The sequence below is a fragment of the Ornithorhynchus anatinus genome, chromosome 4 (genome assembly GCF_004115215.2).
Source record: "Ornithorhynchus anatinus isolate Pmale09 chromosome 4, mOrnAna1.pri.v4, whole genome shotgun sequence".
In the NCBI taxonomy this organism is placed as follows: Eukaryota; Metazoa; Chordata; class Mammalia; order Monotremata; family Ornithorhynchidae; genus Ornithorhynchus; species Ornithorhynchus anatinus.
In genome coordinates, this window is record NC_041731.1 from 110,090,860 (window position 1) to 110,104,106 (window position 13,247).

At 41.5% G+C, this 13,247-nt stretch overlaps 1 protein-coding gene across 3 annotated transcripts in view; it reads right to left on the reverse strand.

The window, feature by feature from the left end:
* The window catches only part of DNAJB4 (DnaJ heat shock protein family (Hsp40) member B4), a 49,328-nt gene that overhangs the window by 25,190 nt on the left and 10,891 nt on the right, over positions 1-13,247 (reverse strand). The window contains exons 1-2 of one of the 3 annotated variants that reach the window (XM_001506600.5): positions 6,330-6,414; positions 1,991-2,104 (exon numbers count right to left, since the gene is read on the reverse strand). The exons of 1 other annotated variant lie outside the window; for it this stretch is intronic. The gene's annotated coding sequence lies outside the window, so the exon portion shown is untranslated. Of the gene's footprint in view, positions 1-1,990; positions 2,105-6,329; positions 6,415-13,247 lie in introns of those variants that run through there. One more of the 3 variants, XM_029061908.2, reaches the window with a different exon arrangement.

Sequence of the window (13,247 nt, forward strand, 5' to 3'; positions counted from 1 at the left end):
GGGAATATGACATGGTTTCTATCCCTCGGTGGACTCACGACCTAAAGGATTAAAGGTCCGTGAGTAGGTCACTCCCTTATTCCATACTTCTTGAGTGCCTAGTTCTGTGTGCTGCATGATGGGGGCGCTCAGTAAATATTAATACCATGAATACATCATGCCAGCCCAATTCAGTTTCCTTCTGTGATATTGCGATAGGTGATACTGATGAATAAGTAATAGACATAACATTAAAAATCAGCCTTTGATTCGGACCACGTGGAATTCTTGTGAACAATCTGAAAAGATATGTCAAATAGTGCACTTCACACTATTTTTTTTTTCCTAACCCAGGACATCCCTGAATTCAGGAAATGTGGTCTGTGAGGACACCTTGAGCCGGCTTCTAGCTATCAGGCTAATGAGCACAGGGGAGTTCAGGAAAGTTGGGAAATTGTTCCTTAGGACCTCTGGGGACCTCAGAACTAACAGGTCTCAGTTTCCACTGCAGCTGTGAATGGCCAAAGTTGGTAAGAGAGCAGGGCACATTGGAGAGGTGGTCACCCTGGCACAATGAATGGAAGCTGTGGTTTGATCAGTGGCATGGTTGCAGGGGTGCGGGGTGGAGAAAACACGGAGGGACATGGGAAGCCAAGGTGGTTATAAAATTCACCTCTAACAGCAGCGAGTAATAAAACCCATCTTTTTATAATAATAATATGGCATTTGTTAAGCGCTTACTATGAGCCAAGCACTGCTCTAAGCGCTGGGGGAGATACAAGGTAATCAGGTTGTCCCACATGGGGCTCACAGTCTTAATCCCCATTTTACAGATGAGGTAACTGAGGCACAGAAAAGTCAAGTGACTTGCCCAAAGTCACACAGTTGACAAGTGTCGGAGCCAGGATTAGAACCCATGACCTCTGACTCCCAAACCCATGCTCTTTCCACTGAGCCATGCTGCTTCTCATAATGATGATATTAAGCGCTTACTATATGTCAAGCCCTGTTCTAAGCACTTGGGGGAGATACAAGGTAATCAGGTTGCCCCATGTGGGGCTCACAGTCTTCATCCCCATTTTACAGCTGAGATCACTGAGGCACAGAGAAGTCAAGTGACTTGCCCAAAGTCACACAGCTGACAAGTGGCAGAGTCAGGATTAGAACCCATGACATCTGACTCCCAAGCCCAGGCTCTTTTCCACTACACCATGCATCCCAGGACACTACAAAGTAAAATAAAGTAAAATAAAATAAAATAATACAAAATAAAGTAGTAGTAAGCAATAAATGATAAATACCTTTTTATATACTGCCCAAACACTTCAGCAACCTATTTTCAAGATTGAATTAGTATAATTGATAACATTATGTGAATAGCACTAATTACAAATGGCAATTTATGTGGTGGTGTGTGCATATTCAATTCATCTTTCAAATTCATTATAAAATGACATTTCGGCTTCAGAATTAATTACAAAACATTAATGCCAAATAATAAAATAACATTTAATGTGATCCTCCCATTTTTAATCTGGTAAAAAGGCACTTGATTAATTTTAAGCCTGTAATGAGAATTGTTATGCTTGATCTCTGTGACTGCTTTCATAATGTGGCCTTCAATATACTTGCTCTGATTACACAATTCCAGGATGCCACTATTCAATACAGATATTTCATTTCTTTAAACAACCTTCTTGGAAACAAAATGAAGAACTGCAAGGTCTTTGCAGAGCAGGTTGAGTTTCTGTTTTCAGTGATAACCATAACTTGCATGGGGTTATGTTTCATCATAACATGTAAAAGTGGACACTTCATTCATTCATTCAACTGTATTTATTGAAAGCTTAATGTGTGCCGAGCACTGTATTAAATGCTTGGGAGAATACAACAATAAACAGTCACATTCCCTGCCCACAACGAGCTTACAGTCTAGAGGAGCTTACAGTATCTACATCAAGCCTATGACTTTTTCATCATTTTGGAAATGATACAGAATTATCCCACTTACCTTGAAATGTCCTTTTAACAATCAAGAAAACAATGCTTTTCCTTTGCAGATTCCATGAGGAAGCACAAATAAAATTTGGGATGAAGAGGGGTAATGATAGCTGGCGTTCTGAGGCTGCAAAATAGGCAGTCTGTTTGTTTAAACATACAGATCTTCATGTTCAAGACATATAAAATTAATAAGAATGCACAGGTGTAAAACTGGATATAGCTAACCACAGCAGGGATTCAACTGTCACCACACCTCCTCCCTTTCAAAGGCCTTGTGCCTTAAAAATTTCAGAAACACGGTGTTCAATCTTTTCTGCTCTGAGTGTTTTCATTACAAGTAGCATAGTAATAGAATTTATCACTGAGCATCCATTAGCTGCAAAGCATCGTGCTAAGTGCTCAGGATGGGACAGGTTTCTAAGCTCATTGTGGGCAGGGAATGTGTCTGTTTATTGTTATATTGTACTCTCCCAAGCACTTAGCACAGTGCTCTGCACACAGTAAGCAATCAACAGATACAACTGGCTGACTGCCCACAAGGAGCAAACACTCTAATGGGAGAAACATATAAAATTATTTACAAATAGAGCAGTCAAAATAAAAGATTGAATTTATGAGTGAATAAACATATAAACAAAATTGCTGAGGATGGGAATGCCGAGAAGTCCAGAAGGGCAGGAGATGGTTGAAGGGTTTATGCAATTTAGGATATATGGGAACAAACCAAGGGAAGGCTTGTTGGAGGAGGTGGGTTTCCAGGAGGAATTTAAATAGGGAAAGAGTTGAAGTTTAGAGAAGCATTGTGGCTTAGTGGAAAGAGTGCATGGGCTTGGGAGTCAGAGGTCATGGGTTCTAATCCCAGCTTTGCCATTTATCAGCAATGTGAGTTTGGGCAAGTCACTTCACTTCTCTGTGCCTCAGTTATCTCATCTGTAAAATGGGGATTAAGTCTGTGAGTCTCACATGGGACCACCTGATTACCTTGTACCTACCCCAGCGCTAGACACATAGTAAGCACTTAACAAATACCTTTATTATTATCATTATTATTTCCCCCAAGCTGTGGGGACAGCATGAGTGAGGGGCTGGAGACAAGAGAGTTATCTGGACTTTATGCTCTTTGTGGGCACGGAGGGTACCAGAGGAGCAGCACGGCCTAGTGGACAGAGCATGGGCTTGGGAGTCAGAAGGTCAAGCGTTCTAATTATGGCTCCACCGCTTGTGCTGTGTGACCTTGGGAAAGTCACTTAACTTCTCTAGGCCTCAGTTACCTCATCTGTAAAATGGGGATTAAAACTGTGAGCCCTATGTGGGACAGAAACTGTGTCCAAACCAATTATCTTGTATCCACCCCAGCGCTTTAGAACAGTGCCTGGCACATAGTAAACACTTAACAAATACCAAATAATATTTACAAATAATGTCATCATTATTATTATCTGCCAACTCTATTGCATTCTTCTCTCCCAAATGCCCAGTACAGTGCTCAGCACACAGTAACCATTCAATAAATGCCATTGCTTGACTGGATGGAGAGGTTTAGCTAGAAGATTGGCTTGGGAGGAAAGAAGAAAGTTGGGTGAAGCAAGTAAAGAGGGGAAGTAGAGTAAGTTGGTGAACAGCCTTGAGGCCGGAGAAGAGGAATTTTTGTTTCGTGTGGAGGAAGGTGGGAAGCCAAGGGAGAGTTTTTGAGAGGAGGAGCTTTGTGTCCAGTGATGCTTCAAGAAAATGACCCAAGCAACAGTGTGTAGTCTAGATTGTGGGGGGGAGAGAGGGACTGGGGACAGGAAACTGGGAAGGAGGTTAAGACAATAATTCAGCCACAATATAATGGAAAAAAAGAAACAAATGCAACTATAAGATGGGTAAAGTCTAGATAGAGTATATTGAGAAAAAAAACAGTAGGGCAGAGTGGAACCCAAGCTTAATACCAGCAATGCAGTGCTGTTAGTAAAATTTTTAACACAGTATGGAGCTGTGTTAATAGCAGTAAGCCAAAAAGGGAAGAAAAAACATATAAGGATCTTCTGCTATACTCTGAGCTGTACTAGCCCTTATTAAATAATGGTACTATTTTGCTCTCCCAGAAACAAGGGATTCCAGAAAATAATTAGATTTTTGAAAGTGGAAAACAATAACTATAAGGAAATGTTTCAGGTATTGGAGTTGTTTAGTATAACACGTTAAAGCAAGGGTTGGCTATCCATGGCTCACAAGCCACTGCTGGCTCTTCTTGGATCTAAACGTGGCTCTTGAGCAAAGGCACCACGAAAAGCTCCACCACGAAAAGCTATGCAGGGAGATAGGCAGGAAGCAGCTGGGCCAGAAAAGGGCTGACGGACAACCAAGATGGTGACGCCACGTCTCAGCGAAAGGTAGGGTGGGCTCCAGCTGCTTCTTTTATCCACTTTTCCTATCCTCCCCCAAAGCCCCCCATCCACAACAAGCAGCAGTGGGACTGAAACAGGACAGTCAAGCGAGGCAGGGAAGGAGAGTGCTCACTCCCAGGATTGCAGGAGGGAGGCGCAGTCCCTGTGCTGGGTTCCACGAAAACTATTTCTGGGTCTCCATATGGACCAGATTCCAGAGCAGCCAAGTTAAGCAGCGGCATTCATGTCGGCAGCGACGGTAGTAGAGGTGCAGGAAGAAAACAATCAATGCAAGTTCGGTTCTTTCCTCTCATTCATTCAACTGCATTTATTGAGCGCTTACTGTTCCCAGAGCACTGTACTAACCACTTGGAAAGTACAATTCGGCAACAGATAGAGACAATCCCTACCCAACAATCCTCTCCTTCTCTCCTCACTTCTCTGCCCATTATTACCAGAATAAGACAATGGTGGTTTACCTAATCCACCTCGCTCAGCTTCTGCTGGTGGCAAAATGTGTTCCAAATCAGTCCAACAGGCTAAGAGGGAGCTGGAGTTGGATGGGAGTGAGGGGCAGGCATGAGACGCAGCTTCCACCATCCTCTTTCCTCATGGCTCAGCAGCTTTTTTGGAGCCACTGGAGCAGAAGGGAAAGAGGAGGGGGAAACCAGGGGTCTGAGGAGTGGACCAAAAGCTGATCAAGAGCATGGGTCCATCCAGGGTCAGAAGGGATGGGGAAAGGAGTGATTCCCTCTCTCCAGCTGACGTGGGGAGTAGACATTGCCTCTTTGGGAGGATTTGGGTAAAAGGATTCTCTGGTTTCAGTGGTGTGAGTCTGGGCCCCAGGTTTCCCCAAAGTTACGCCTCTCCACCCCAGATGAGGGACCACCCCCATGGCGGTCTGGGGGTCAGCGCCCACCTATGCTGCCTTGTGGAGATTCCTGAGCACACTGTCCCCCGTTCCACCTTTCTCTGCCCCTCTTCCCTTTGCCTTCTCTCTTCTCTCCCTAACCATGTCAAATAGGGGACTAGAAATGTTATGGCTTCTTGCATACTGACAACTCCGAGGTTCCATTTTGTTTTGACCTTCTGCCGAATGAAAAAAAAAGGTTCCCAACCCCTATGCTACTGGATAATTACTGTCTCCAGTAAAGCATTATTATAAAGAGGGGGCTGGAGGCAGCTGCCTTTTTTTAAGGTATTTGTTAAGCGCTTACTATGTGCCAGGCACTGTTCTAAGCACTGAGGTAGATACAAGGTAATCAAGTGGGACATAGTCCCTGTCTCACATGGGGCTCATAGTCTTAATCCCCATTTTACAAATGAGGTAACTGAGGCCCAGAGAAGTGAAGTGACTTGCCCAAGGCCACACAGCAGACAAATGGTGGAGCTGGGGTTAGAACCCATGCCTTTCTCACTCCCAGGCCTGTGCTCTATCCACTAGGCCATGCTGCTTCTCAGCTGCTGCCTACACAGAGGACAAAGCAAGATTGAAGAGTCTTAAAGAGAGTTCAGTTAGACATAAAGAACTTCATAATCACAGGTGATTCAAAACTGGAACAGGCAAAAGAGAAACTGTGGGAACATCAAGAACTACAATTATTTATCTTGATTTGCTATGGAGGGAACTGGTCCTCATTAATTCAATGTTTTATCTGTTTTTTGTATCTTTTCCTTCTCTTTTCCGTTCTTTCTATAATCTAAAGATGTGAACCATGAATTTAGTGCTGAAAGGGACTTCATGAAATAAATGCAAACATTGAATCTGATGATCTGAGGAAAGAAGAATGGAATACAAGACATAGTACTGCAAATTTAGGCATATAATGGACTACACCTATCTGGTATTATTTATATATCTCATTGGGACTTTTCAGGTTCAGTTTCTGGTTAGAACTAAACATTTTGATTACCACATCCCTGATCTCTCCTTTTGCTATCAGAGAAAATATCCATTTCAGAATGCATAACAAATGTTACCCTTTAGATTGATTCATTCTGTGTCATATAATGGGTAGCTTTAGACTTGTCCTTTGATTTTTGAAGAACTTGTCACCGATAGTGAGAATCATCAACCTGAAAAGAATTACTTAGTAACAAATATTATTCTTTGAGGCACAATTATTACCCAAATATTGATTGCCCAAACTGACATCTAAGAAAGGGACAATTCAATTTCACTCTATTATTTCAATTACCAACCCAAGTCACAGTTCCACTTAGTTTGGATTATCACCATTTTTACTGAAATTGTTTCTGATTTTTTTTTTGCTTGAGTAATTTTGAAATAAGTATGCTTCTGTACTAATTACAAACAAGAAAAACACCTTCTAATAACTACAACATTGATCTTTCTATGTTTAGAATAATTTTAAGATCTTACATAAATTAGGAGGTTCCTTATTTGCTAATAGATTTATTTTAAAATCACAAACAAGTCGTACATTTAGACATGGTCATTGCAAATGTTTATTTCTCTTATAAACAAATGTTTTTATCATGAAAATGCTTAAGAAATCCAGAAAGCTCTTTCCATTCCTCCTCCAAAAATCTCCCATAGATGCATCAAAATGAAGTGAGAATAGACTTTAACACAGTGAAAGACAAGAGCACAAAACCACAAGGCAAATTCCAAAGAGATCACTACTATAAATATACAGAGGCATGGAAATGTCAAGGCAGAGAAGCCAAATTCCTATTCCAAAAAAAAACTATATCCCAACCGAGTTGTTTGGTTTAACAAGTTTGAAGAAAGGGGGTCCAAGCATTGTAAAATCCCCAAAGTATCCAATTCCAAGTGCCAAAAATCCTACTCCAGAGGGATAGTTGTTGAAAAAAGGTGCATTTACAGGGTCACAGATAAAAGATGCTTCTTGTTTCAGTAAGTCAATGACTCCTTTAAGGTAGCAAAATACAGCATCCTAGGAAACAAATTTTTCCTCCTCATCATAATAATTATGGTATTTATTAAGTGCTTACTATGTGCCAAACACTGTTCTAAGTGCTCAGGTAGATACAAAGCAGTCGGATTGGATTCAGTCCCTGTCCCATAGCCTAATGGAAAGAGCATGGACCTGGGAGTCAGAGGTGCGGGGGTCTAATTCCAGCTCTGCCACACGTCTGCTTTGTGACATTGGGCAAGTCATTTCACTTCTCTGGGACTGAGTTACCAGACCTGTAAAATGTGGATTAAGACTATGAGCCCCATGTGGGACATCAGTGATATATATTGAGTGCATGCTATGTAGATCGCACTATACTAACCACTTGGGAGAGTACAAAACAAAAGAGTTGGCAGATATGTTCCATGCCCCCCAAAAGCTCACCGTCTAGAGGGGGAGATCCACAACCCTGGGATTAAGAGTTCCATGCTCTACCAACCGAGCTAACCGGGCAATTCCTCTGAGAGGAACTTTCTCTCTCAAACATTAAAGTCTATGGAAAGAATTCAGTATTTAGACAGAAATTTCAGCAGTCAAGCCACCAGAAAATGAAATTCAGGCATCTAAATATGAGCCCTCAATGTAATCATCTATTTCTCCAGGGCGTTTAAGACTCATTACATACCAATCATCCCCATTCTCCAACTAGGAGCAAGTAGTGGGATTATGGATGTAGGAAGAATACATCTGTTCCATAAATGGCATTTCTGTCAGAAAATCCAGAGTAGAAAACCTTCACCCAGCACACTCCACCAGAACACAGACTTGCGGAGGACGGTGTTTTGCAGAGTGGGGTGGGAGGGTTCTATTAGCGTTTCCAATAGCATTTGCCTCCCTTACATCTTCATGAATTTGGATGATCCAGAAGTGGGAAAAATGCTTTTGTAACAATTACCCCTCTTCTTCCCTTGTCCTGGTTCAGGATGTATCTTCACAAGCAAAGTTAAAAGAATATAATTTAGTTAGACCAATGAGCTGTAGGCGTTCCACTGCTTGATCATAAATATATGATGATTGCACCTAGCTGTGGCTTGCAACTCCACTACATGGCATTATTTCAAGGAGTCAAAAACTGTCAAAGAGCCACATATTAAATACTGTCCTATCTTCTTAAACTCATCACAAAGCATGTGATCAAATAAACAAGCACCACCACCTTCTAAACAGAAGCTGTCTTTGTCAGTCATTATAACGTGTTGAGTACCTAATGGCCCAGTTTTGTATTACTACCTGAGTGGATGTGTACAGTCTTTAGTTTATCTTTTTGTTCATTTGATGTCTTATCTTAAATCTTCTCAGCCTCACCTGATGATCTTACAAAGTGTCCTTAGAATTACTCACTTATCAACTTTGATTTCTTTCATTCATCATTGGGAGTGTATTTGTGGAGTCACGCAAATAGCATGTGTAGGTTTATATATAGACATACTGGAGGTCAAGGGAAGGTTGAGAGTTATGTTTAGAGAATTCATGGAGTTTAGATTATTGAAATGCTGGGCACAATTGGCCAACAGCACAGCTGGGCTTAGTTAAAGTAGACTAGGACTTTGGCAGTTTTCTCAGACAACTTTTGTTCAGAAGGAGAAAAGAAGTTGTTGGTGGAGTTCAGAGTTAGGCATGGGACTCACTGTTTAGTAAAAGCAAAATGGGGGAGTCTACATATAAAAATTTGGATATTTTCTTCACAGGAAATTACCCAGCCACATGTTGTTCTCCTTATGACTCATTCATCACTGGAAATCTGTGCCCATACAGAGCTAGATGCATGTGAAGTATAGTCTAAGTAAATTTCATAATGCTTTACACACGATAATAATAACAACAATAATAATAATAATTGTATTTGTTAAGCACTTCCTATGTGCCAAGCACTGGGGTAGATACAAGATAATAGGATCCCACATGGGGCTCACAGTCTAAGTAGGAGAAAGAAGAGGTACTGAATCCCCATTTTGCACATGAGACTGAGGCATAGAGAAGTTAAGTGACTTATCAAAGATCAAAGAGCAGACAAGTGGTGGAGTTAGGATTAGAACCCAGGTTCTCTGATTCTCAGGCCCATGTTCCTTCCACTAAGTATAATGCTTCAGTGCAAATAGAGGCTTTCAGCACTTTGATTTTCTTTTGAGATTCTCTATATTTCAACCTTGATTAAAGGTAGACTGTTCCCTCTGCAGGTCATTTATCCACTAAGGAAAACCCGTAGTTATAAATAGTCCTATCACTCTTATTAATTGGTTTACTGTTATTGGTCCTTTCTAAAAATAACCAAAGTTTACTGATACATTACTCTCTGAGAACTAATTTGAAAAAAACAAATTCCGGTTTTTCTCCTTTTGATAGGACTGGAATTCTTACTGGAACAAATGACTTATGTCTTTTTATCACATTTATGCTGAATGGTTCGTGACTGAAAAGTTTACACATGCTGGTTTGGATTTACATAGACACATATGCAATTTGCATTACTGACTCTCATTATAATTTCAGTTTTGAAATTTCATAAATTTAGAGAAGGCCTGAACCTTTAGTCTATGATTTGTATACTTCAAAGGCTAACTGAACACACTGTCAGATATATTTTTCTCTGGACTAAACAGTCAAACCCTGAAAAGCTGTGAGCTCTAACACCTTTAGAGGTTTTTTTTTAACTTGCTATGTAGTCTTGGCAAAATTACTCATCTCTCTGGCCATATCTGCATAGGCCAGGCAGCTTTTGAAAATACTTCTCCCAGAGACAGCTCATTTAGACCTAAATCTGTGCAACTGGCTGAGGAGGCCTGTTGAGACCATTAGACAGGAGCATTTTAAAGTAGGCCAGCCCCATTCATCAGTAAAAGGGCTTTTCACCGGAGTGGGGGGTGGTGGGGAGAGAGGGAGGGGAAATTTGAGTTTAAACATACAATCGTGAACTTAATCCTAACTGTTATGCTCATTGTAATTTCTCATGAAGGCAAAAGAAACATAAAATATGAAACAGAAACATAACCAGTTTGTAATTCTGGAGTTACTCATATGCCAGTCAACCTACACTCCCCAAATTCTCTCCCTCTAAGGAAATCCCTGGCTGATCCTTTAGAACGGGGTTTCTGGGATAATTCTCAATGAGTACAGCAACTGGGCCATTCTTCAAGATCCTTTCTCTTGGGCAGCATGAACAGCGTGGGCACGAGGAGCCAAAACAGTGGGTCTGGTTTTAGAAGAGGTCATTCATTACCGATGCCTGTGGTTTCATCAGATCCCGGCCCCTAAAGAGGTCCAGGAAAAAAGAAGAGTGAAGTTAAGATGTGTATAACACCAGTTACGGGGTTACAAAACTGAGGAAGAAATCTGAGGAGCTGGTGACTAAAATCTAAAGATTTTTCGCCAGTCCAAAACGGTCTCCATGAACCTCAATATGACCTCCTCACTTCTAAAGAGTGGCTAATCATCACCAAAGGGCAACTGATAGAGTTATCGAGTACCTATTAAGTGTTAAGCCTTTGTGAGTATGGAATGTGCCTGTTTATTGCTACATTGTACTCTCCCAAGGGCTTAGAACAGTGCTCTGCACACAGTAAGTGCTCAGAAGATACGACTGACTGACTGACTAGGAAGCACTTGGGTAAGTTCAATACAACTTAAAAATACCCAATCCCTGCCTTCAAGAACTCGACAATCTAATGAAGATGGGGTGCAAATACTGCAAATGTGATATGATAGCACTCCAGCAATTTTCCTCAATACATTTCCACCATTATGAAGGAGGTCATACTATGATCGATAAAATGGGTGTGAGTCTTGAGACAGTTTGGTGTCTGATGTGAGCCAAGACATGAGCACTTTAACATGTTTCTTAGAACATGAGGCTCTTCAAGAACTAAAAGGCAGTGTGGTCTAGTGGCAAGAGAAGGTGCCTGACAGTTCCGCTGGCGGGCTAGGTGAACAAAGACAAGTCACTGAGCCTAACTGGGCCTTATTCTGTAGGATGGAAATAAGATAACTTCTCCCTTTTAAATCTAAACCCAGTGAGAAAGAGAGACTGTGTCAAATCTTTTTTGATGGCATTTGTTAACCACTTTCTAGTGCCGGGCACTGTTCTAAGTGCTGGGGTAAATACAAGGTAATCAGATTGGACACGATTCATGTTCCACATGGGGCTCAGAGTCTTAATCTGAGGGAAGCAGCGTGGCTATGTGGGAAGAGCACGGGCTTTGGAGTCCGAGGTCATGGGTTCGAATCCCAGCTCTGTCGCTTGTCAGCTGTGTGACGGTGGGCAAGTCACTTAACTTCTCTGTGCCTCAGTGACCTCATCTGTAAAATGGGGATGAAGACTGTGAGCCCCATGTGGGACAACCTGATTCCCCTGTATCTACCCCAGCGCTTAGAACAGTGCTCTGCACATAATAAGCGCTTAACAAATACCAACATTATTATTATTATTATTAATCCCCATTTTACAGATGAGGGAAGTGAAGTGACGTGCCCAAGGTCACACAGCAGACAAGTGGCAGAGTCAGGATTAAAGCCCAGGTCCTCTGACTCCCAGGCCCAGGCTCTATCCACTAGGCCATGTTGTGTGACTCTCCTAAGCACTTAATACAGTGCTCTGCACACAGTAAGCGCTCAATATATACAGCTGAACGAACTTCTCTGATTATCCTTTTTACCCAGCACTTAGCACATTCATTCATTCAATCATATTTATTGAGTGCTTACTGTGTGCAGAGCACTGTACTAAGCACTTGGGAGAGTACAGTATAAGTCCTCAATGAATTCCATAATTATAGTACATTTTAGCTGTACATTTAATAGTATAGTACATTTAGCAGTAGTAGCAGTATAGTACATTTTACATTTTCCAAAGTCTTCCTCTATGAAATCTTAACACATGGTGCTATCAACAAGAAGCACATCAGAACACTAGAATCTGCACCCAAATATTTGAAAAATACATAAGTGCTAGGGCAAATCCAAGGTTATGAGATTGGATACAGTCAGTGTCCCACACAGCTCATGATTTAGCTTAGCCCCACTTTCAAGATGAGGAAACTGAGGTCAAAGAAGCTAAGTGACTTGCCCAAGGTAATAATAATAATAATGTTGGTATTTGTTAAGCGCTTACTATGTGCCGAGCACTGTTCTAAGCGCTGGGGTAGACACAGGGGAATCAGGTTGTCCCACGTGGGGCTCACAGTCTTAATCCCCATTTTACAGACGAGGTAACTGAGGCACCGAGAAGTCAAGTGACTTGCCCAAAGTCACACAGAAGGTCACACAATAGGCCAGTGGTAGAGCTAGGACTCGAAACCAGATCTCCTAGCCTTAAGTCCTACACTTTTTCTATGACGCCACATTACTTCCCCTGATTTCTGAACTGGAAGACTGCGATGGGAAGCTCGTTGTGGGTAGGGAACATGTCTACCAACTCTGTTAGCCTGTACTCTCCCAAGCACTTAGTACAGTGCTCTTCACACAGGAAGTGCTCAATAAATACGATTGATTGATAAAAAGATTTGTCCTTCCGCAACAGGGGGGATCCTCCTCTTTCTCCAATCAATCAATCAATGGTATTTATTGAGCACTTACTATGTGTGGTGCACTGTACTAAACGCTTGGGAGAATATAATAGAATTGGCAGACATTCCCTGCCAATAACAAGCTAACAGTCTAGAGGGGGAGACAAACATTAATAGGAATAAATTTATAATACAAAATTTAAAGTTATGTATATAAGTGCTGTTGGGTTGGGAGTGGGACAAGTATCAAGTGTCCAAAGGTCACAAATCCAAGGGCACAGACGACAGTCTTCCCCCTTCTAGACTGTGAGCCTCTTGTAGGGCAGGGATTGTCTCTGTTGATGAATTGTACTTTCCAAGCACTTAGTACAGTGCTCAGCACACAGTAAGCGCTCAATAAATATGATTGAATGAATGAATGAATGAATGAATGAATGAATGAATGAGAGCAAGTGGGA